General features: G+C 41.8%; 1 protein-coding gene across 3 annotated transcripts in view; it reads left to right on the forward strand.

Annotated features, from left to right (window-relative positions):
• LOC124001283 (semaphorin-4B-like) overlaps nucleotides 1-24,770 on the forward strand; it is a 96,639-nt gene that overhangs the window by 30,039 nt on the left and 41,830 nt on the right. Inside the window, exon 2 of one of the 3 annotated variants that reach the window (XM_046307956.1) lies at nucleotides 16,179-16,250. The exons of the other annotated variants lie outside the window; for them this stretch is intronic. The gene's annotated coding sequence lies outside the window, so the exon portion shown is untranslated. The remainder of the gene's footprint in view (nucleotides 1-16,178; nucleotides 16,251-24,770) is intronic. 3 annotated transcript variants of the gene reach the window in all.

A 24,770-nucleotide genomic window follows, 5' to 3' on the forward strand; every position in this document is an offset into this window, starting at 1 on the left:
GAAAAACAATTTCTGTGTTAAAATGTTATGTATGGGATTTTCTCCATTGCTTTTGGTGGTAGACCACTCTGGTAGGCCTAGATTATGATCAAATAGCCACAGTTGCCTACTTGGCCACTGTTAAGCTGTAACTTGGGTACAGCCTCAGTGTTCACAGTAAACACACACTGGAAGTTGCACAGAATTTCAAGTTTGCTCTGAAATTTGCTCAGTGCCGAAAAGTTTTTGAGGGAACATTGGTTTTGATCAATGACATCAAAAGCTGCACTGAAGTCGAACAGAACAGCTCCCACAACCTTCTTACTATCAATTTCTTTCAGCCAATCATCAGTCATTTGTGTCAGGGCTGAGCATGTTGAGAGCCCTTCCCTTTAAGCATGCTGAAAGTATGTTGTTCATTTGTTTTCTGTAAAAATAACTTTATTTTATCAAACACGATTTTTTCTAAAAGTTTGCTAAGCACTTGTAACGGGTTGGTTGGTCGGCTGTTTGAACCATTATAGGGTGCTCTGCTATTCTTTGGCAGCGGAATGACCTTTGCCTCCCTCCATGTCTAAGGGCACACAACGTCTTCTAGGCTTTAATTGATGATGTTGCAAACAAGAGTCACAATGTATTCCGCTACCAACCTCAGCAATTCCACTACCAACCTCAGCAATTCCACTACCAACCTCAGCAATTTCACTACCAACCTCAGCAATTCCACTACCAACCTCAGCAATTCCACTACCAACCTCAGGTTGTCAGTACCAGGTGGTTTGTCCTTATAGATAACAAAAAGAAATCACCTCTTCCACACCCACTTTGTGGAACTCCAAATAACAGTGCTTGTCTTTAATTATTTTGTCCAGTATGCATGAATATGAAGACTCAGCATTTGATGTTTGCATGTCATGCCTAAGTTTCTAATCTTGTCAACAAAATAAGTTATATCAAAGGGGTTTGTCATGAACAAGCCATCTGCCTCAATGAAGGATGGAACCTAGAATTTCATTTAAAGTACTCCAGAGCTTTTTACTATTATTCTTTATATCATTTCTATTTGTTCCATAGTATAGTTTCTTCTTCTTTTTGTTTAGTTTAGTTAGGTGATTTCTCAATTGACTGTATGTTTGCCAGTCTGCTGTGTTGTCAGACTTATTTGCTATTCCCTTTGCCTCATCCTTCTCAGCCATACAGTGTTTCAATGCATCATCTATCCATAGGGTTTTGTCAGTTCTAACAGTCAGTTTCTTGATGGGTGCATGTCTACCAGTAACCGGGGAAGCACTTTCAGAACTTCTTCAAGTGCAGCGTCAGAATGTTCCTCATTACAGACCAACAAATCATTTTCACATCTTCAACATAGGAATCATGGCAAAACCTCTTGTTTGATCATTTATACACAATTTTAGGTCCAGTCTTTCATAACTTCCAAAAGATCTAAACCATTTGATTATGAGAAGTGTGGAATCCAAAGTTGTGCTATATATTCAGTGGGTACAAATGAATTAGTGGGTGACGGTGATTTCAGATCAAAAGTGTGTACACCATAGACATATACATAATTTACACACACACACACACACACACACACACTTTTAATATATCATGTAAAATGAATGTGTTTATGCAGAAAATGTTAGAGCATCACATCAATGCGTTATTCTAATGAAACTGAATCGCACCGAATCATTTCAAACTAAAACTTATCGTTCCTGTATCATATTGGAGCCCATTAATCAAGATGCATATCGAATCGTACTTCTTACGGTAACACTGTTACCCAGGGCAGGTAGGCAGACAGTGCAGGTGTTTGAAGAGCCACAGTAGGCAGAGTGCAGTCTGAATAATTAATGGCATAGGATCGAATATGTGATGTATAAACACCCAGGGCAGGGCATCCGTTGGCCTTTTAAAGGAAGCTAACATCTTATCCCGGTGCTTTCTTGTTCTGTGAGTGACAGCAGGGTTCAGATCCCTGCACCTGTCCACTACACTGTCTGCCTGGCTAGTCTGGTCTGGGCCGCCTGGGAGGGAGACGGTTGCAGATCTGCTGCTTCTGCCTGGGGTCCAGCAGAGCTTTTAGACATCTGGGGGAATGGAACTGCTTAGCATGCAGGTAGCAGCTCACAGGAAGCAACTAACGCTTTTGATGCTTTGATGCTCATTTTCACCACTGCTGCCAGCGTGGTTGGTGGGACAGTGGAAAAGAGGAGAGGGCCGCTGGTCTAATTGGTTCAGATTACACAGATATCCTCATGCTGTCCCTCTACACAGCCATACTCCTCATGTTCCTGAATTAATATAGGGATGTGACCTTCTTGTACTTTATTTGAAGGATGCTGTATTACTTATTGTGATGAGGTTGCCCAAAAGAAAGAGCTATGGCATGTATTTGCTTTTTTACTGAACAACAAAGCAGTAAAGCCTAGTTTCTCAAGTTACAGTTTACCCTGAAGTTATAGGGTATTTTGGGAGATTGCCTTGTATGGCTCCTGAGGTATACTGTATGCTCATTGTCTGAGTTGTGTCTTCTTGAAATTACTGTTTGTCTTCCTGTGCCCTCTAATCAGTTGACTCTGGATCCAGGTAGAATATAAAAACCTTTGGTTTGTTCAGAACCAGCTCTTAAGGTTAAGCAAAACCATTTTAAAACTGATAGTCATCTACAGTACCTACTTAGATTTAGTCTGCCTGATAGATTAACCCACAACATTTCTCAGATAAGAAAATAGGTTATCATTGTTCCAGTTCTGCACATCATCTTTCTTCTCTTTGTATATTGTAAAAAGCAGCATCTGTCTTGCTCTGCTCATGTCTGAAAAAAGAGGATGCAATCTCTTCCAATGGCCTGACATGTGGTTTGACGTGCCTTGACCTCTGTTGTGAAAGTAGATGAAGTTGTCTGAGGAAATGCTATTTGTATCACTCCCTGACCTTGGAGATCCTTTTTATGTCTCTATTTTGGTTTGGTCAGGGTGTGAGTTGGGGTGGGCATTTCTATTGTGTTGTGTTTCTATTATTTTTTATCTCTATGTTTTGGCCGGGTATGGTTCTCAATCAGGGACAGCTGTCTATCGTTCTCACTGATTGGGAACCATACTTAGGTGCCTTTTTTCCCACCTGTCTTGGTGGGAAGTTAACTTTATTTGATGGCACATAGCCTTAAGCTTCACGGTTTATTTTTTATTGTTTATTGCTTTGTCGGCATCATTTCGATTAAATGAGAAAATGTATGCTCACCACGCTGCACCTTGGTCCAGTTCCTTCAACAGCCGTGACAATGTGGGCTTGGCTCTAACATGGTATTGAAGAGGCTCAACTTTCCTGTCACAGATCATTTCACTGCCATCTCTCCATGACATCAGCTCCCACCTCCATGCCTGCAGCCGCAAGGCCCTGCAAAGAGCTGAGCTGTGTGGACGTGTTAGGACTCTGATTGGATCTCACACACATCCACTGCACTCTATGACTGGGCCCTTCACTGCAAACAAAGGCCACAGGAACGTCAAGGGTCCTTTTGAGGTTCACTCCACTCTGTACGACATTAACCAACATTCCTCTGCAGAGGCAGTGAAAGCAAGCTGAAAGCTAACTCCCACTAGCAGAAATGTGATATAAAGGTTATGCATTTTAATGCATGTTATACATGTATTTTTGCTTGGTGTTAATGAAAAGGAGAAACTTAATTTCTACCCTCTTTCTCAGACATTAAGTTTCAAATTAAGCCATTTGCACTCTAATACTGCATAGTCCTTGTTGACCAGACCATGTGACATAAGATGTGGGCCTGTATGTACCTGCAACCAGCTTCACTATACTGTGTCATCTGATAGGCTGCTAATCGTGTTATTATGCTTGTCTGGTTAAGTAGAGCAGTCAGTCAGTCAGCCTCATAACCATACAGCACAGGGATCATAGGGACCCTGCAGAACTTTACTTAGAAATATGAACAAAAGAAGAGGAGAAAGGCTTGAAAGAACAATCCCTCCAATGTGAGATTATCTTCAATTAGACCTAAAATTATACGTTTTTACTATTAAACAAGAACTAGGAGCTGTGTTGCGCTTTAGCGTTCCATGGCTATCAAGTTGACACATTGAGTGACAAGACCAAGTCTTCTCCAGATTGGCAACCAGCCCCCCCCTTTGGGGTCAAAGCCAGTTGTCTAGGTTGCTGGGTGGAATGTACCCTATATATCTGTGGTGTAAATGATTGATGATATGTCTAGGATGACTGGCATACCAATACTCTTTAGGAATGAGTAGCATGCTATTGATCACTCCACTATGAGGTCACTGCATGTGGAGGGCCAATAGCCCACACACAGACTATGCTAAAAACAAAAAGCTCTGTCTGCTAGATAAAGACAACCAGGGGGCTTGGGCTGGTACTTGGTATCATCCCCACACATTTCACGGCTGAGTAAGAAACAGAGGAACTGGAGGAACTACAGGCATCAGTCAGAGTGTCTGCTGCTGTTGCCCCAGGATTAGTAGCACCTCATTTGCATATCCCTGTAAACTGGATTTTGTGAACCTGATTAGCAAAATAATATCAGTCTTGCAATCTTTGCACTGTGTTCAGGGTTTAGAATTCAACCTCAGAATGTTTAGAGAGCATTTTCTCCTATCTGCAGCCTATAGAGAAGTGTCTTATCATACAGAGCACAGCCTGACTACAAAGGCAGAGCAGAGCAGTCTGCATATTACGGCAACTTCTGCATTCAGTTTGAGCTGGGAGACCCGATATTTGGTATTAGCATTGTAATGATCATTATTGCTGCATTATGAAAATGAAAACACGGATGCTCAGATGAAGGTTTACTCCAGTACACACCCTGCAATGAAATATACATTTACAATCTTCACACGGCAAATAAGAGCAGCTTGCACACAAAGTGGTGCATGGAAGAGGGTGACCAAGCATCTGGGATGAGCATCATGATAACAGTCAAATAGTGTGCCGATATTACGAACATCAAAGAAGGAACACGTTAACGTCACCCCCCAGTTGACTGTTGTGGCCATCAGTTTTGTATGTATGCATTTATTGCTTGTATCTTTCGTTCTCTGTTTTCTGGTACCCTACTGTGGGCAGTTATATGACTACTTTGTATGCATAATCTCTTCTTACACCTCTCAGACATGTAGGCTAAATAATCAATGTTATCCTCTAGGTCATATTGTGTGTAGTGCATATTGAGTTGTAGTCAGTTTCTTCCTCTGCTCGTAACACAGTAAGCTATGTGTAAACGTGTGCAGGGTTTGCTATGAGTTGACCACAAGTAGCCTATAGATGCAGATAATAATACACCCACATACAGTGGGGTCCTGAAATGATTGACACTTGATAAAGATGATCAAATATTACTGTATGAAATAAATAATTCAAATACTGAGCTATATTGGATGATCCAAAAAAAATGGGGGAATTCTATTATTTGCCACTAATGTAATTTCTCAGAGAAAGAGATTTTGTTCAACATGTAATATTTTTTCTCTCAAAAAGGTTGAGGTCAAAATGATTGACACCCCTATTTTCAATAGTGTTCAATACCTCACCTTGCAACGATAATGACACAGATCCTTTTTCTGAATTGTTTTCTGAGTTCACAAACACATTAGGAGGGATATTAGACCATTCCTCCGTACAGAATTCTTCCAGATCCTTAATATCCTTCGTTCCGCACTTATGGACTGCCCTCTTCAATTCAAACCACAGGTTTTAATGGGTTACAAGTCTGGACATTGCAAAATTTTGATTTTGTGGCCAAACAATCATTTATTTGTGGATTTTGATGTTTGCTTGGGGTTATTATCCTGCTGGATGATCCACTTGCAGCCAAGTTTCAGCGTACTGGCAGAGGCAAACAGGTTTTTGGTTAAAATGTCCTAGTAATGGGTCAAATTCATGATGCCATTGACCTTAACAAGGGCCCCAGGACCAGTGGAAGCAAAATAGCCCAATAACATCAAAGATCCACCACCATATTTTACAGTAGGTAAGGGATTCTTTTCTGCTCATGCATTCTCATTTCAACACCAAACCCACCACTGGTGGGCGTGGCCAAAGAGCTCTATTTTTGTGTCATCCAACAAATGTAAATGCCTGAAGTTTGATAAACGGCATTGGCACTTGAATCAGAAACGATGCTTTGGTCAGATGACGTGCCGGAGCACATTGTGTGCGGATTTCTCCTCAGTCTGGACGCAATTAGGCCACGAGAGCCCATACAGTCTTCAGCACTCCAGGCACCTTTTCATTACAACGTTGGAGGAAATACGTTCCCAGCGTGAGGAAAGTTTTTGATGGCCTCATAAAGCTAGCTAATATTTAGAAAAACTATTTAATTTTGCAATCCCTTTAGCTTTGCTTGCTAGCTTTCTGGCTAGCTACAGAGGTTAGCTGGCTAGTTAGCTACAGTTGTTGTTATTATTATCATATTTTGCCTATTCCACCATCTGCAAAATGCACAGTGGCATTTTAATATAGCTCAGGAAAAGAGAATCCGGACATAGTGTGAACATGGTGGACACATTCAACAGTAAGTGTAGACGCATGATGTGTTTGGAATTCCAGAACTCCATGATCAGAATACAAAAACGACATTAACTGTCAAGTCTAGATACAGCCTTGGGGACTGTGTGTCAGTGATTGGTGTGTGTAGGAGCAGTGACTCTGAGCCCTTTATCGGCTCTACACAGTGACTGATGGATGGACTGAGCACACCATCCCTGATCTGGCCAGTGCTCCGAGCATCTGTCTAAGCCTCTAAGCTACTGGAATGCGCGCAACCAAATAGAGCACTGGTCGTGCACCCGTATTCAATCACATTCTGAAATAGCCTATGTTTTTCTGGATGTTATCTTTCTCCTAGTCTCAGGAATTTTGTTAAAGAATCGTTTACATTTCTTCATGTTAACTATGCAGGTTTGATCTGGTGATCAATAACTATAAACTTTTTGTAACCATTCAATGAAAAATTTAACAATTGAACATAATGTTAATTAAAGTACTTAGGTTATGTATTAGTAAAACCTGATGTGTTAGTCATTTATAAGGCAAGCATCCACAGTGTACTTTGAACTAACAATAATAGGCCCTTGCCATTAAAAACCAATCTACCACATGCAGTCAGACCTGAAGCAAAACAGAAACTACAGTGAGATTTGAAATCATGCAGATTGTAACAGGCTTATCAGTGCTTGGCGTATCAGGGTCAATATTGCTCCGGCAGTAAATGTACAACGAAGGACACGTGGATGGAGATAATTCCAAAAAACTTAGAGGCAGAGCAGCAAGCGTTTGGACTGACCTGCACTGACCTACTTTAAGCAGCCGGGACTTTGACAGCTCTTCACCTGCGTCTCTGACGATGTGACCCCTCATAAACAAAGCACGCCTTGAGAACATTTCTACAGTAAGACATTTCAGAGTGGTTGGTATAGTTGAATGGATACTTTTCTGCAAAGTTTTCCTAATGAAAATCCTTTGATTAGTCAACATACAGTATGTTTTTTTCCTAATTATAGTATTCAGGTATTTTTCTTGCATATCCTCCAATATGTAACATTCAAGGTAAAGTGGTCTAGGAGGTGTGGTCCTGCCAGGCTGGTGTGACTGTAATTATATGAGGGTCTCCTTAAGGCTGTAATGAAGACAGCAGCCTTTCCGTGAGTCATTCTGCAGGCACACGCCCCCTGTCTTTATGTGGAATGGAAAAGACTGCTCCATAATCCCACTGTCAGGGCTGCATATGTGAGTCTCATTACCGGATGTCCATATAATTAGCTAGCACACAAACCCCTGCACCAAGGACAAATCAATACTAGAGTGAGATAGTAGAGGACTGGCCTGGGTTGAGGATATACCCCTAGTACAGTACTGCATTTCCTGACTGTCCCAGCAGTGCTTGCAGCCTGGTCTCATAAACTAGACGTAACATAATACATGTAAATCCAGGACACTCAAATTAGTATGATACGTTACATTTGGTATGGTTACATAAAACAGAAGGTTACTTAAGGCAAAAACGAAAGGCGGATGGTGGGTCAGAGAGGATGGGTGGGCATATAACGCGAACGTCTAGCAACCCAGAGGTTGCATGTTGGAATCTCATCAGGGACAACTTTAGCATTTTAGCTAATTAGCAAATGTTCAACTACTTACACATTTTTAACTAGTTTGTAACTACTTAGCATGTTGGCTAACCCTTCCCCTAACCCTAACCTTAACCCTTTTATCTAACCCTTCCCCTAAACCTAACCTTAACAATTTAACCTAACTCTAACCTTAACCCCATCCTTAAACCTAACCCCTAACCCCTAGCCTAGCTAACATTAGCCAGCTAACTAATATTAGCGTTAACTACCTAGCCACCTAACTCACGTTAGCAACAACAAATTGGAATTCATAACATATCCTATAAATTGTAATTCGTAACATGTCATCAGAAATGGATGATGGACATCCACAAATTAATAAATACCATACAAAACATAACATTTCATACTAAATGGAGTGACTCAGATTTACATACAGAATAATATGAAATTCTCTGAGACTAGGTTAGTGCTTGCCAAACACATGTGGGATGACAATTGATCCGACTGCATATTGAGCAGCTCTGTGAGTGTTGGGAGCCAGGAGGCTCAACAGATGGAAGTGTCATGACTTCTCTAACAGCTGTTGATGAGGATGTTTAGAAGGGGAATAGAACCTGCAGGCTTTGATTCAGTTGAATACTATCATCATAACAGCACATACAAGACAAAGATTATAATGGGTGATTTTGCATATCTTTGGTAAGAATCAGTTAAACATGCACCAGCTGGAGCCCAATCAGTACCAGCTTTGATAGTGTTGGAGATAAGCGAACATTATAACAATGCATGCATTTAGAGTAGGCTATAGGCTACACACTAATGTATGTGTTGAATACTCAATCATTTCAAATAACTGAGATGGCAGTCAAGGTTGGTTTTGTAGCTCACCACACAGTCTTCTGTATCTATATCTGAAAAACTCCTCTGGATCATTACACATCCCCCCCTGCGTTAGAAAGTTGTAAACAGTATAGTCATATTCTTCTTGCATTGTGTACCAAAGCAAATGTCAGCATGACATACTGTATTTACCCAGGAAATTAGGTATGTTAAGCCTTTTATTTCAGCTATCTCAGGGGATGCTACTAACCATACACCGCTAACACAACAATAACAACTCTGCCATGCATTCAAATAGTGGGATCTGTGTATAGAGCATGTAATACCTCAAGTGTTGGATAGTTCAATGAGGAATCTCATTTGTTCTTGAAGTTCCTGCATGGATTCATGTTTTGTGGATGCCCACTATGAGGTCTCAGAATTACCTTCTGGAAAGCTCACTCTACTGTTGCTTACACCATGGGAATATAGTGGCTTCATATCAAATAGCCAGTGGTCCAATAAATATCATGCGCTATAGTGAAGGGGAAGTAGAGGTGTTCCTATGCACAATACAGGGTGTGACAAGAGCAACACAAACTGTATAAAATAATCAGGCCACTTCAACTGAATCAACAAGGTACCTCCCAAAGAAGATCAGCTTACAGCAGAGTTCTTCAAGAGTTGTGGAGAACACGAAGAAATGGTCCCTCGGACTGTTCAAAATGTTTCTCAATCCCTCTGCATTCACTGTGTTATGAAACTTTCTTCATGACAACACACGAGAGGTTTTAATCCACCTGGTTTAGACCCTGCCTGATGTGTTTTGACAGGGAGATTTGGCCCCAGTGCCAGGAAAAAAAGCCCTGGCTGTAAGAGGAAGGGAGGCGCCAGCCCTCTCTCACTCAGTTAGGCCAGCACAGCTCACAGGACAACCACCTAAAGCACACCTCTCAATGGAAAGAGAATATAGTATTTTTACAGGATGTTGAATATTAACTAGGTTATTTTTTGGTCAAAAATGACCAAAAATGACTCATAAGAGCTACTGATATGATCAAATCAAATTGTATTAGTCACATGCGCCTAATACAACGGGTGTAGACCTTACAGTGAAATGTTTAGTCAAGGTAATATGTAGGGTTATTAAAGTGACTATGCATAGATGATAACAACAGAGAGTAGCAGCGGTGTAAAAGAGGGGGGGGGTGCATGATATGATGGTCATAACTCACAGAAGGTGTAGGCCTAGACATTGGCTTTGTGAATGTCATGATGATGATTTCTTTTGCAGGCAGCACATTGGATACTTTCACATTTACAGGGGGAAACAGTCTGCCATACTGCTCTCCTCTTTCGGGTAGATGAGTTGTAGTTCTCCTTCCACTAACAGTGGAATGATAGTGTTTCACGGTATGACTTACCTGACAGTGTTGTGATTGGCTGTGATATTTACCTGTTGATTTTTCCCACCATCTGGGAAAGCAGTTTGGACTTTGTGGCTGTGATATCTAGTGGAAATGGCTCTGTCATTTCCTGGTTGCTAAAATTCTAGACTGTTTGCTCAATTTCAGTTTATGTGAAAAAACAAGCACTGAATAGTGTAGGGAATCATTGTACCATTTAAATAGCTGTGAAATATATTTTCAATAACACAAAATATAGATTTTACAACTGTTTGAAGCTGGTGGACCAAAATTGAATGTTACTTACATTTCTGGTCCACCAGCTTCAAACAGATATAAAAACAATATTTTTTATTATTGAAAAGATATTTCACAGCAATTTAGATGGTACATGGACATTTTCTAAAATATCCTATGTGTAGCTGCTCTCCTTCATCCTCTATAGCTCTGATAGTGACAGCAGGGCTAGCTACAGACAGACAGACAGACAGACAGACAGACAGACAGACAGACAGACAGACAGACAGACAGACAGACAGACAGACAGACAGACAGACAGACAGACAGACAGACAGACAGACAGACAGACAGACAGACAGACAGACAGACAGACAGACAGACAGACAGACAGACAGACAGACAGACAGACAGACAGACAGACAGACAGACAGACAGACAGACAGACAGACAGACACTTTACATTTCATCAGATACAGTAGGTGCTTCTGCTGCCTCCACATCTGTTACGGAAATTTAGCACAGAGGGGAAATGGAATGAAACGGAATACCATTTCAAATATTTCCACTTCTGAGAGCTGGTTGATTTAGGCAGTTTGCTGCGTAGGTTTCAAAGACAGAGGTGATGAAATATTCTCATCCACTTTCACAGCCATATATTACATTAATATATCAATCAGCTGAGCTCACAGAGAGCATCTGATGTCCTCCTCACATAGGAACGATTTCATCCAGTCAGCAGTTGTCAGGGATGTTTCTGCCACTGAAATCCTTGGACGGGCCGCCTAAGTGTTTATTCAGGATGGCTAAGTCCAAACAGTGTCAAACATTTTAATAAATATTGTTTTATACATTTTCGGGATGGAAAAAACGCTTTCAGTGTAAACTTAAATGACTTATAAAGTATGTAGAAAAGGACCTAGATTTTTTTTTAAATAATATAATCTTTAAGAACTAACAATCACCAAAATTAAAGCTTGACAGTCCGAGAGAATTGAAAATTCCCAAAACAATTGATTTTGCTATATTGATTTTGTTATTATGTTTGAGATAAATAATGCAGCATTAGCCATGGCAAAATGTATAGAGTTGCAGGAAATTGGCTTAAATACTAAAACTTTTCTCTACACCGCCAAGATGGGGTACTCTAAAATGTTCTCTAAGATCCAACCATGCCAATGGGCCGACTGCGCCCATTGCCACAACGCTTTTTTATCCATTAAAAACCCTGTTTGTGATTAAATTAATGGTTACTGACCATGGTTCAGGAGTCCCTGTGGTAATTTGGCTTGAAGAATTTTACACTCCCAAAACCTGAAGTAAAAAAAATTCTCCCATCTCTGATCTGGTGTCTAATAAGATTTTAATTGGCCAATTAAAGGTCTTTGAAATAGCATATGGTCATAATTACTGCTGGATGGTTTGCTCAGGAATGAATAAGCCATTAATTACTCTAAGCTGGGCCTGGGGAGCGGACTTTGAAATGGGCAGAGAGACGTGGCCTTTCCAGGCCCCTCGGTCACCTTCACACAGACTAGCTGGCTGCACGGTTCCCATTTACTACAGGAACTACAGGAACATCTCAACAGCAATGATGATGTGCTGCAACGGAATGCGAGAAGTGTCCAGAGGACAATGTGATGATATATGACTAGTTTCAGGAAACTAGGTGTATGTCGCTCATCAGTATTTCACAGGAGTGCCATTTGAACGTAAACTTTTTTTTAAAAATCAAAATGTGTTTTGTTGGCAGAAATGACTTCTGGAACATGTGAACTTTCATGTGCCTTATTAATAACAAACTTGTATACCATCTGAATACTAATAAAATTCTTACATTTCGAGCCTAGTTGGTTTAGCCATGGAAGAAGACAGCAACCTTCCCGCTTGCCATGATTGGCTGACATAATGAGTGGGGTGAGGAAAAGGGTCAGAGTGAGCTGTTCTCTCATTTGTGTCTGGAATAGCTAGCAAGCTAGCCAACATTGGGTCTCCCGAGCAAGGCAGTGGTCTAAGGCACTGCCTCGCAGTACTAGCTGTGCCACTAGAGATCCTGGTTCGAGTCCAGGCTCTGTCCCAGCTGGCCATGACCGGGAGACCCATGGGGCGGTGTACAATTGGCCCAGTGTCGTCCAGGTTAGGGGAGGGCTTGGCCTGCAGGGGTGTCCTTGTCCCATTACACTCCAGTGACTCCTGTGGCAGGCCAGGTGGAATGCATGCTGACACGGTCGCCAGGTGTATGGTGTTTCCTCTGACACATTGGTGCGGCTGGCTTCAAGGTTAAGCGGGCAGTGCGGCTTGGCTGGGTTGTGTTTCGGAGGATGCACGGCTCTTGACCTTCACTGCTTCCAAGTCCATATGGGAGTTGCAGCAATGGGACAAAACTGTAACTACCAATTGGATACCATGAAAATAGGGGATTTTTTCCAAAGCTAGCCTGTTAGCTTGGGTGTTTGACTGCTGTTGTTAGGTCAGAAAGCTCAGATCAACCTTACTTTTCGGCCAGAGCACCAGGGTGCGCTCTGAGCGATATGCGAGGTGCTCTGAATTTACAAATGGCCTATCTGACAATGCGCTGAGTTTACGAACGCCCAGAGCACACTCATTGGTTGATTGGGCTTGCTGTCTGATCTAAAAATGTATGTACATACCTCAACCAGAAGCCATGGATTAGAGGTAACATTTGCAATGAACTAAAGGGTAGAGCTGCCACTTTTGAGCAGCGGGACTCTAACCCGGAAGCTTATAACAAATCCCGCTATGCCCTCCGACGAACCATCAAACAGGCAAAGCTTCAATACAGGACTAAGATCGAATTGTACTACACTGGCTCCCACGCTCGTTGGATGTGTCAGGGCTTGAAAACTATTATAGACTACAAAGGGAAGCACAGCTAAGAGCTGCCCTGTGACACACGCCTACCAAACGAGCTAAATAACTTCTATGCTCGCGTTGAGGCAATTAACACTGAAACGTGCATGAAACGTGCTCTCAACTGTTCCGGATGACTGTGTGATCATGCTCTCCGCAGCCGATGTGAGTAAGATCTTTAAACAGGTCAACATTCACAAGGCCGCTGGGCCAGACGGATTACGAGGACGTGTACTCGTAATGTGCTGACCAACTGATGTCTTCACTGACATTTTCAACCTCGCCCTGTCTGAGTCTGTAATACCAACATGTTTCAAGCAGACCACCATAGTTCTTGTGCTCAAAAACACTAAGGTAACCTGCCTAAATGACTACCGACCCGTAGCACTCACGTCTGTGGCCATGAAATGCTTTGGAAGGCTGGTCACGGCTACAATTTGCAGATCCACAGATGATGCAATCTCTATTGCACTCCACACTGCCCTTTCCCACCTGGACAAAATGAACACCTATGTGAGAATGCTATTCATTGACTACAGCTCAGTGTTCAACATCATAGTGCCCTCAAAACGTATCACTAAGCTAAGGAGCCTGGGACTAAACAGCTCCCTCGGCAACTGGATCGTAGACTTCCTGACGGGCCTCCCCCAGGTGGTAAGGGTAGGTAACAACACATACGCTATTGTGATCCTCAACATGGTGGCGCCTCAGGGGTGCGTGCTCAGTCCTGTACTCCCTGTTCCCTCATGACTGCATGGCCAGTTGCTTGTACGGCCAACTCCAACACCATCATGAAGTTTGCTGATGACACAACAATGGTAGGCCTGATCACCGACAATGATGAGACAGACTATAGGGAGGTCACAGACCTGACCATGTTATGTAAGGACCTCTTTCTCAAAGTGATCAAGGCAAAGGAGATGATTGTGGACTACAGGAAAATGAGGACCGAGCACACCCTTAGGAAGGCCCTAAAAAGGCCCTAAAAATCATCAAAGACTCCAGCCACCCGAGTTCTCTCTGCTACTGCAAGGCGGTATTCAAATGACTAGCCAGACTATTTGCACCCCCCCCCACGCTGCTACTCTCTGCTATTATCTATGTATAGCCACTTTATCAACCCTACCTTCATGTACATAATTATCTCAATTACCTCCACACCGGTGCCCCCGCACATTGACACATTGACTCTGTACCGGTACCCATTGAAGATAGCACTGCTATTGTTATTTACTGCTGCTCTTTAATTATTTGTTGTTCTTCTCTCTTACTTTTAATTTTTTTTAGGTATTTTCTTAAAACTGCATCGTTGGTTAGGGCTTGTAAGTAAGCATTTCACTGTAAGGTCTACACCTGTTGTATTCAGCGCATGTGACAAATACAATTTGATTTTAATTGGGTTATGTTTTGTAGCAATTATTGTGGCCTTTATGTTTTGTCGATTGCACGATCAAGCTAGCAGTGAGTAGATATGATTGTACTTTTTCATTAGAGCCATTGGACATTAAAGATGTTCGTATCTGCCAGGATATTGTAGAATATCTAGGTTGACAAATATTCCCTGGCTTTGTAAAGACTACAGCCTGACGGAAGCCCTATTTCCTTGTTCCAACCCTCGAAGGCAGGCTTTTCAAATGGGGGCTGTAGTAGTTTACAGGTTTATGGAAGCTATGTTACCATGCACTGTCAATCCGGGATTTCTATATAATTAGCTACAACGGCTGCTTCTGTGTAACGGCTGTTGGTGGAAGAAGGTGAGGACCAAGGTGCAGCGTGTTCATCTTTTTTATTTGAATTGAACACTGAATAACAAAACAACAAAGAGAATGACTGAAACCCGAAACAGTTCTATCTGGTGCAGACACAAAAACAGAAAACAACTACCCACAAAAACCCAGTGGGAAAAAGCTACCTAAGTAGGTTTCTCAATCAGAGACAACGATAGACAGCTGCCTCTGATTGAGAACCACACCCGGCCAAACAACAAAGAAATACAAAACATAGAAAATGAACATAGAATGCCCACCCTAGTCACACCCTGGCCTTACCAAAATATTGAATAAAAGCCTCTCTATGGCCAGGGCGTGACATTCTGATGATTCCCCCCCCCCCCCCCCCCCCCCAAAATGTAAATGTTCTTTAACATAGGAATATACATCCCCATTTATTTGAGTCGGAATACCATGAAGAGGAGTTGAGACTGCGAGAAAAATCATTTTGAGACCAGCAAGCAGTTGCGGCAGCCTAGACCAGTTGGAATCAGAAGGGCAAATGACAAACGAGAAAGTTGTTTCGCTGTCGGTAGCTAACTAGCTAGGAATATAAGGTATATTTTTACATGAGGGAGTGTTGTTCAGTACAGTAGAATTTGATTATTGGCTACAACGGGGCTTGCTAGTACCATTACAAGGCAACCTAGCCAAGTTTAGCTAGCTAGCTGTGTATTTGCTATACCTAAAATGTACTGTAGTCTAACATTATAGCTAGCTAGCTAACTAGCCTGGCTCGCCTCCGTGCCTCTCATTAGGAGCAAAACTGGATAAATGTTTGATGATGATTTCGGAGAGTAAAGGAATGACTTTGGCTTTATGACTCATATTAGTCTTGGAGTAACTGTACCTGTGTTGTAGCTAGCTTTCTAACGTGTGTCTGTGAGATGTCTCATATTCTACACCATGCTGCTACAGTAGAAATATAGACAGTACACAATGATTGCCAATGAAAGTGTAATTTCGTTTTTGTCTTTCTCTCACAGACAATACTGCTTGGATTCAAAGAAGTTGACTCTTTGTGAGATGTGAAAACAACAATCTCCCCTTGTATCAAAGTAACTCCAAACGCCTCACTGCACCACCCAAACACACAATATGCAAGTACTCCCTTTGTGGAACTGTAATATTTATTGAAAGCGTTAGTAGTATATTTTTCCTTCTATTGTATCATACATTGCCATAACTGCTGTGGAAACTCACCTTGGTCTCCAGAGCAAATAAACTTTGTCTTGAATATAAGCCATATTTACTTATTTGCTATATTGACAGACGTATCTACTGTTTTTTAAGTTCATACCTGTGCACTCTCCTCAAACAATAGCATGGTATTCTTTCACTGTAATAGCTACTGTGAATTGGACAGTGCAGTTAGATTAACAAGAATTTAAGTTTTCTGTCAATATCAGATATGTCTATGTCCTGGGAAATCGTCTCGTTACTTACAACCTCATGCTAATCGTATTAGCCTGCGTTAGCTCAATCCGTCCCACGGGGGACCCACCGATCCTGTAGAGGTTTAAAGTAATGATGGACTGTTGTTTGTCGTTGCTTATTTGAGCTGTTATTGCCATAATTTGGACTTATCTTCTGTATACCACCCCTACCTTGTCACAACAGAACTGATTGACTCAAACGCATTAAGAAATCAATTCCACAAATTAACTTATAACAAGGCACAATTCACTACCCAATGAAGCTGGTTGAGAGAATGCCAAGAGTGTGCAAAGCTGTCATCAAGGCAAAGGGGGGCTACTTTGAAGAATCTCAAATATAAAATATATTTTGATTTGTTTAACACTTTTTTTGGTTACTACATGATTCCATATGTGTTATTTCATAGTTTTGATCTCTTTCCTATTATTCCAGTGAAAAGAAAAAAAGAAAAACCCTTGAATGAGTAGGTGTGTCCAAACTTTTGACTGGTACTGTATATGTTAATAACATATTCATGGACATACTGTGTATATATAGTGAAATAGAGCAGCGGTGAAATTGACCATTAATTGCTTCGTTAGTCACTATGGCTCCGATACTGCTCTAGTGCTTCCTTAGCTCGTTATCTTTCTCAACGGTGGCATCTTTAGATCTGTGTAACTGGTTGTGAAATGACCTTGCTGTAGGACTGTGTCAACACTGCTCCCCTGGCCCCCGATCCTGCTGGCCGATGCATCAGGCCCAGGTTCCTTATGTGTCTGTGTCCTGATCTCACAAAAAGCCCCTCCTGACAGATGACACATCCTCCTTGACACACATTGCATCTTCTCCTTCACAAATCACATTTGCTCCTTCACACATCTGACGCTGCTTTACCAGAGAGAAGTGTTGTGACCCAGGCTGCCCAGGTGGTGTGTGTGTGTCACAGGAGGCTGGTGAGGGGAGGATGACTCATAATAATGGCTGAAATGTTGTGAATGGAATGGTATCAAACACATGTATGTTTTTGATACCATTCCATTGATTCCATTCCAGCCATTACTGTGAGCCCGTCCTCCACAATTAAGGTGCCCGGTGCCTGTGTTTACAGGTGTCTGTAGATGACGTGCATGCCAAGGGGGGCCTTCGCCTATTTATCAATCAACACTTTTCCAGTCAACAGAGTGGAATTCAAGAAGCCTTGACCCTTCCCTCACTACTCAAATGGCAAACCTGCTAGTCATAGCGCCTGTTTAACTTGTAGGCCAACAAGCACTTCTGTATGAGAAACACATTTATATGTTATATGTATACACCGGAAGTTACAACAGGAACTGTATTCCAGGATATGACTTATACAGAGTCCTGGGAATTTCCCTGATTTAGTTCAATATAAAACATATTTCCTCTTTTGCGTCAGACCCTTCTATGATCTATTTCTTCAGTGTGGGAACAATAACATAGCTCCAGCTGATCCTGCTCTGAACTTGTCATAGCTCTTAATACCCTTTTAATGTTGAGTTAATATGTCTAGATTGCCTCAAAGCTTTTCTCTGCTCGGAATAATCACTACTCCCTAATAATCACTGCTCCCTTTAAAAGTGCAATGGAAACATTCATGATTCTGTAAACAATTCCAGTGAGAAACTCCATGGTGGCTCCCCAGCACACTGGCACATCACTGTGTGATGCAGTTCTCACAAGTGCTCCGGTTTCTCCCAGTATAGGAAGGCCAGTAGAGTGACTCTCATAGTGACTGGGAAAGTCTAGTTAGTTTTATTGGTCACCTCCTCTCCAAATTAATCCATTGCAATGACTGGTCAAAACTATTAATGTTACTCATCATGCAGATGATAGGCTAGTATGAATCTGATGGAAAGCATCTTTATGCCTTTGAAAATGTGAAGTCTATTAGAAATTGTAGACCTACTCACTTAGCACCTCAATAATAAACCATGGCATCATCATCTTGTTCCTTTGGAAATGTGAGTGTTTAGATGGGGTTTTTTCTCTGCTATTTTCATTTGCACAAAAAATACACATTCTTTTCCCTACATTGTGTCCAAAGAGACATGCCAGAGACACTATTCCAACCTAAATGGGAAACTAACTCGCAGCTCGTATCAACAACCTTGACATTTGCTACAGTAGTAGAAAGGGTTGCTCCAACCTGATTGTATCTGAATGAAAATTAAGTAGTAGCCTACGTTGATATCAATGAAATCCATTATTCAGTTGTATCATATATGTTTGCTATGGTCCGTTGTATCTTGACCATAGTAAATTGTAGGCTGTTGTGTGTGGAAGAGATGATAGCAAGACAATGAGATGATTCAGTGCCTTCAGATAAACCATACTAGAGAGAAATACAGAGTTGCAATCTTTATGCTGTCAGAGGCCCTCCTTCTATTACCCACATTGAGTTCAAGTGTTGGCATGCCTCAGTAAAACTCGGCCTGATGCATGTGGGCCAGTAGTGTAGCGTAGGACTCTACCTCTTCCTGTCACACAACAGAAGGATTAATGGAGCAGCGGCTGCTCATTGGTCAGATGGGACTTGACTCCAATTTGCTCCCCACAAAGAAGGCTAATGATGCTTGTGGCTGTCTCCTGCTGATGTGGCCCTCACCATGGCCCTGTTTACGGCATGTAACAGCCCACACAAAAGACAGGGAAACTTGGAAGGCGCAACCATTACAGTGTGGCCCTTTTCAATTAGATGGCCTTGTTATCTTTCATGTTATCTTTATCATTGATGCCATTGGTGGGGTATCATAGCCAAGCAGACTATCACAACTCTCTGAAGCCTCTCTCTTTGTGCTCTTTATGTTCTTTCAGCAACCCGTTTTCGAATTAGAACTCTACAAGGGGTCAGAGAGAAATATAGCCTGGTTGGAGTTTTGAAAATGCGTACATATTTGCATTTGTGAATGTATTTTACTGTTGAGTGATTTAGTTGAGTGAGAAAATAGACATCCGTTTGTGTTGACGGAGTAAAACACGTATCCTGTCAGATCCAGATGCTCCTGATGAATTCATTATACAGTCAGTATGAGGAGCTCTGCGGCTCCCTGTGTGGGTATTTACTGGTGGTGGTGAGACGTTCTTAACCTGAGGTGCTTTCTGACATTGATACATTTTGATTATTTGTTATTCAGCACCAATGAAATATAGCACAAATATAGCACCAACAAAGCCTCTCGACAACTATAATTAAAGCAGTGGATGGGGTCTTCCTGCAAGGGAGGCGGTGGATGGGGTTGTCCTGCGTCATTCTTCTACATTATATACAGTGAGGGAAAAAAGTATTTGATCCCCTGCTGATTTTGTACGTTTGCCCACTGACAAAGAAATGATCCGTCTATAATTTTAATGGTAGGTTTATTTGAACAGTGAGAGACAGAATAACAACAACAAAATCCAGATAAACACATGTCAAAAATGTTAGAAATTGATTTGCAATTTAATAAGGGAAATAAGTATTTGACCCCCTCTCAATCAGAAAGATTTCTGGCTCCCATGTGTCTTTTATACAGGTAATGAGCTGAGATTAGGAGCACACTCTTAAAGGGAGTGCTCCTAATATCAGCTTTCTACCTGTATAAAAGACACCTGTCCACAGAAGCAATCAATCAGATTCCAAACTCTCCACCATGGCCAAGACCAAAGAGCTACCCAAGGATGTCAGGGACAAGATTGTAGACTTACACAAGGCTGGAATGGGCTACAAGACCATCGCCAAGCAGATTGGTGAGAAGGTGACAACAGTTGATGTGATTATTCGCAAATGGAAGAAACACAAAAGAACTGTCAATCTCCCTCGGCCTGGGGCTCCATGCAAGATCTCACCTTGTGGAGTTGCAATGATCATGAGAACACTGAGGAATCAGCCCAGAACTACACGGGAGGATCTTGTCAATGATCTCAAGGCAGCTGGGACCATAGTCACCAAGAAAACAATTGGTAACACACTACGTCATGAAGGACTGAAATCCTGCAGCACCCACAAGGTCCCCCTGCTCAAGAAAGCACATATACATGCCCGTCTGAAGTTTGCCAATGAACATCTGAATGATTCCGAGGGCATCTGGGTGAAAGTGTTGTGGTCAGATGAGAACAAAATGCAGCTGTTTGGCATCAACTCAACTCGCTGTGTTTGGAGGAGGAGGAATGCTGCATATGACCCCAAGAACACCATCCCCACCGTCAAACATGGAGGTTGAAACATTATGCTTTGGGGGTGTTTTTCTGCTAAGTGGACAGGACAACTTCACCGCATCAAAGGGACGATGGACGGGGCCATGTACCGTCAAATCTTGGGTGAGAACCTCCTTCCCTCAGCCAGGGCATTGAAAATGGGTCGTGGATGGGTATTCCAGCATGACAATGACCCGAAACACATGGCCAAGGCAACAAATGAGTGGCTCAAGAAGAAGCACATTAAGGTCCTGGAGTGGCCTAGCCAGTCTCCAGATCTTAATCCCATATAAATCTGTGGAGGGAGCTGAAGGTTCGAGTTGCCAAACGTCAACCTTGAAACCTTAATGACTTGGAGAAGATCTGCAAAGAGGAGTGGGACAAAATCCCTCCTGAGATGTGTGCAAACCTGGTGGCCAACTACAAGAACTGTCTGACCTCTGTGATTGCCAATAAGGGTTTTGCCACCAAGTACTATGTCATGTTTTGCAGAGGGGTCAAATACTTATTTCCCTCATTAAAATACAAATCAATTTATAAACTTTTTGACATGCGTTTTTCTGGAATTTTTTGTTGTTGTTATTCAGTCTCTCACTGTTCCATAAACCTACCATTAAAATTATAGACGGACCATTTCTTTGTCAGTGGGCAAAGGTACAAAATCAGCAGAGGATCAAATACTTTTTTCCCTCACTGTATTTTATTGTATTATTATTTTTAAACATTTTGCAGTGGTGGCCAGGATTTAGCAGTGGCGGTACGCCGCCGCTAAATACATATAGGAGAAATACTAGACAGAATTGGGATGTCTATCAAGTTACATTCTGTTACTATATAGTCCTTGCCATTTGCCACACTGTCCATTTCAGTGGTTCACATCACATTAATGCTCTTGTACAGCTGCTTTGTGGTTTTGTCCTGATGCTTTCACATATCATATTGGCTAAGATGTGGGCATACAAGGTAGCCAGTGTCCACTCCTGATCTTGGCAAGTACATTAAAGATTTAATAGCCTATCATTGATCCATAGAGAGTTGAGGAGTGTTGTAGCTGTGTCCAACCATGTTTAATCACAGAGGCCTCTCCTCTCCTGTGGGCATTGGTCCTTTCATTTTCTTCAAACCCCACCACAAATGGCTGGCAACAAGCTCTACTTATTCCAATTTCCTTTAATAGGGTTTTGTAGAGGACATAATTGAAAGCAGACAGGCTGTTATGTACAGTGAAAAGCAAAACATCTTATGATCAATTATGAATAAACACAAGGCCTCTTATCTCAGTGACTACTCCCACTGGGCACACCATGTCATTTCAATGTGGATAATTGGGTAATACTTGGTTGAAACGCACAGCCTATATTTTCCCTTCTCAAAAAGACAGCCAAAAGTTAGTTGAATTTCCAATGTGTTATCAATATGATTTCAACCATCTAAAAGTACAACAAAATTCCAATGGAAAAACAATCTTATTTTTGGGTAAGTTGTCACCCAAATGTCTATCACTGAGCTTTCAATCGTTCAAAAGCAGAAGATACAGTACATCTCCTTCAAATGTTACTATTTGGTTGCGTTGACAACCAAACACAATTCAATATCACTAAATATCATTACATTTTAAATCAACCAGCTTGAAACCCTAGGCCTATATGTAACCATGAAAAACAGCCCCAGACTATTATTCCTCCTCCACCAAACTTTACAGTTGGCAATAGCATTCGGGAAGGTGGTGTTCTCCTGGCATCTGCCAAACCCAGATTAGTCCGTTGGGCTGCCAGATGGTGAAGTGTGATTCATCACTCCAGAGAATGTGTTTCCACTACTCCAGTGTCCAATGGTGGCAAGCTTTTACAACACTCCAGCCGATGATTGGCATTGCGCATGGTGATCTTAGGCTTGGGTGTGGCTGTTCAGCCATAGAAACCCATTTTGTGAAGCTCCAGATGAAAAGTTATTGTGAGGACGTTGCTTCCAGAGGCAGTTTGGAACTCGGTATTGAGTGTTGCAACCCGAGGACAGACGATTTTTACTCGCTGCGCACTTCAGCACTCGGTGGACCCGTTCTGTGAGCTTGTGTGGCCTACAGTACCACTTAGCAGCTGAGCCGTTGTTGCTCCTATACATTTCCACTTCACAATAACAGCACTTACATGTGACTGGGGCAGCTCCAGCAGGGCAGGAATTTGATGAACTTACTTGTTGGAAATGATGTATCCTATGATGATACGTTGAAAGTTAGTGAACTCTTCAGCATGGGCCATTCTTTTGTCAATGTTTGTTTATGGAGATTGCATGGCTGTGTGCTTGATTTTTAAAAACTTGTCAGGAACGGGTGTAGCTGAATGAGCCGAATCCACTCATTTGAAGGGGTGTACAAACAGTTTTGGCCATGTAGTGTATGTATGGAGATACCAGTTCTCAGGCCTTGAGGATGTTTCGTCATGAGGTGATGCCTCAAAATGAACCTGACCTCACGCATTACCACATGCACACAGAGAAATGCATGCCTACAGGCAGAGTTAAATTATGGCTTAGTATTTTGTGAATCATTAGCAAACCATCTCTTTGTGTATTCTATTTGTTTACCCGTAGAAACAAAAACTTTAATAACGGTCACTTTAATAATGTTTATACACTGTTTTACACACTTCATATTTATATACTGTATTCTAGTCAAGGCTCATATCATATTAAACTACCACTGTAAACACCTTCTCCATTCATTTCCCGACCATAATGTCTTTCTACACACAATTATACAGTTGAAATCAGAAGTTTACATACACCTTAGCCAAATACATTTAAACTCAGTTTTTCACAATTCCTGACATTTAATCCTAGAAAAAATCCCCCTGTCTTAGGTCTGTTAGGATCACCACTTTATTTTATGAATGTGAAATGTCAGAATAATATTAGAGAGAATGATTAATTTCAGCTTTTACTTCATTCATCACATTCCCAGTGGGTCAGAAGGTAGCATTGCCTTAAACAATTTAAACTTGGGTCAAACGTTTCGGGTAGCCTTCCACGAGCTTCCCACAATAGGTTGGGTGAATTTTGTCCAGGTTTGTAAGGCCTCCTTGCTCGCACATGCTTTTTCAGTTCTGCTCACAAGTTTTCTATAGGATTGAGGTCAGGGCTTTGTGATGGCCACACCAATACCTTGACTTTGTTGTCCTTAAGCCATTTTGTTACAACTTTGGAAGTATGATTGGGGCATTGTCCATGTGGAAGACCATTTGCGACCAAGCTTTAACTTCCTGACTGATGTTTTGAGATGCTGCTTCAATATATCCACATAATTTTCCACTCACATGGTGCTATCTATTTTGTGAAGTGCACCAGTCCCTCCTGCAGCAAAGCACCCCCACAACATGATGCTGCCACCCCCGTGCTTCACGGTTGGGATGGTGTTCTTCATCTTGCAAGCCTCCCCCTTTTTCCTCCAAACATAATGATGATCATTATGGCCAAACAGTTCTATTTTTGTTTCATCAGACCAGAGGACATTTCTCCAAAATGTACAATCTTTGTCCCCATGTGCAGTTGCAAACTGTAGTCTGGCTTTCTTATGGTGGTTTTGGAGCAGTGGCTTCTTCCTTGCTGAGCGGCCTTTCAGGTTATGTCCATGTAGGACTCGTTTTACTGTGGATATAGATACCTTTGTACCTGTTTCCTCCAGCGTCTTCACTAGGTTCTTTGCTGTTGTTCTGGGATTTGATTTTCTCACCAAAGTACATTCATCTCCAGGAGACCGAACGCGTCTCCTTCCTGAGCGGTATGACGGCTGCATGGTCCCATGGTGTTTATACTTGCATACTATTGTTTGTACATGTGAACGTGGTAACTTCAGGCGTTTGGAAATTGCTCCCAATGATGAACCAGACTTGTGGAGGTCTACACTTTTTCTTCTGAGGTCTTGGCAGATTTCTTTAGATTTTCCCATGATGTCTAGCAAAGAGGCATTG

Source organism: Oncorhynchus gorbuscha, linkage group LG02 (genome assembly GCF_021184085.1).
Source record: "Oncorhynchus gorbuscha isolate QuinsamMale2020 ecotype Even-year linkage group LG02, OgorEven_v1.0, whole genome shotgun sequence".
In the NCBI taxonomy this organism is placed as follows: Eukaryota; Metazoa; Chordata; class Actinopteri; order Salmoniformes; family Salmonidae; genus Oncorhynchus; species Oncorhynchus gorbuscha.